This window comes from Capricornis sumatraensis, chromosome 12 (assembly GCF_032405125.1).
Source record: "Capricornis sumatraensis isolate serow.1 chromosome 12, serow.2, whole genome shotgun sequence".
NCBI classification, from domain to species: Eukaryota; Metazoa; Chordata; class Mammalia; order Artiodactyla; family Bovidae; genus Capricornis; species Capricornis sumatraensis.
The window spans coordinates 78563275-78564834 of NC_091080.1; the positions used below are offsets into that span (position 1 = coordinate 78563275).

Below are 1560 nucleotides of genomic sequence, written 5' to 3' on the forward strand. Positions count from 1 at the left end.
GTTGCATTTATAATCACTGTCACGGCTGTGGAAAGCTGAGGCAGGAAGGAAGTGTAAATGGTAACTTGCACACACGTGTAACTGAAAGTAATTTAGGACAACCGAAGGAGAAGACACATCGCCAACTTGGTCTGAAGGAAGGACTGGGGTTGGTGTTTGCAGAGATTCATAAAGGACTCCTGTGTATCTCGGTGTGGCTGTTCTTTTGCCCGTGAAGCCTAGAGCCGCATCGCAAATCTGAAAGCCTGCCTGACAGAGGATTGCTCAACATCTAATCAAGATTTTCGAGAAGAAACTGCACTGAGTCCCCTTACACCATATGCCTTTTTCTTTCTTTTATTTTTTTGCACTGTGGCTGGAGATACTGCAATACTAGGTCAATGCATGGAGTGGACAGAGCAAGCTCCTATTCCAACTCCCTGCTCCAAAAATCCATAGAGTACATTGTCCTCAGATAGAAGACGTATCAGATATTAAACAGATAAGAACAGATACTACACTTGATCTTAGCCAAAAGACCAGGAAGTGATACACCATGTACCTATCCATCCGCGTTATGGTGTGTGCTTTTGTGAAGATATACGTATGCTCACCACTCTGATTTCTGCAACTCTGATTTGTGTCATATGCCAGAGAAGTCCTGACAGTGGTATTGATGCTGTATCTTGGTGACAGGGGACAAAGCACTCGACAATCTTAGTCTTACTGGTTTGAGTAGTGACATTCCATTCCGGTGTTCTCACTCAGCAGGAACCAGTAACTCGTTCTCAGAAAGAAAAAAAAAAAAATCTCTGCTCCATGCTTGTAAAACAAGAAGCCAGTCTAAACTTCCAGCCAAAGAAGATTCATATTCCTTCATGGAATGCTGGAAGCTTTGTGACTGTTGGCTTAAAAGTGTGGTACTAGATAGGAAAACAGCAGCTACTGCTTCTGATATGAGAGAGCTCCAAAGAACCTGTCTTCCAGTGGACATTGCAAAATGGAAAGCAGGGCTCTCACATTACCTCTCTGAAAATTCCAAGAAATTCACCACACCAAACCTAACTTCACTCCTACTTCTCTGTAGTAATTGCCACCAAGAAGCCTGATTTGTCCTTCCTTGGCAAATGATGTTAAGGGATATAAAGGTAAAAAGACACAGTTTTCTGCATAATTTTACAAAAACCCTAGCCACGATGTTGGAAAGACATTCTTGCCAAGTCTTCATCCATAGATATTCCTGGTTTCTGTTCTCTTCTGTGTGTTTTGAAGAAGTGTTCAAAGATTCAAGTGGGAGCCAGATTTCCAGTATTTTTCTGAGGCTCTCAAGACACTTTCCAGTCAATATGAACTGGAGTCCTTGTGGAAACCAGTTGAAGTGGTGCCTCAGCTAAGATTGCCAACAGTGTGTTCATGGTCACAAAAACATGTATGTGTTAACAACTACTCTATAGAATCCCGGTTCTGAAAAGACAAAAGTCAGTCTCTCAACCTCGCCATCAGGCGTTTCTGAATCATCCTGGTGAGGGTGACCGGTGTCCCCAGACACGACCACTCTATAGATCGGCTTTTCCTCTGCAC

At 43.0% G+C, this 1560-nt stretch overlaps 1 non-coding gene across 1 annotated transcript; it reads right to left on the bottom strand.

Annotated features, from left to right (window-relative positions):
• Window positions 1-339: 339 nt before the first annotated feature.
• LOC138089392 (U2 spliceosomal RNA) lies at window positions 340-530 on the bottom strand. The gene has a single exon (XR_011145817.1). It is a non-coding gene; the product is annotated as a U2 spliceosomal RNA (small nuclear RNA).
• Between the last annotated feature and the right edge of the window lie 1030 nt (window positions 531-1560).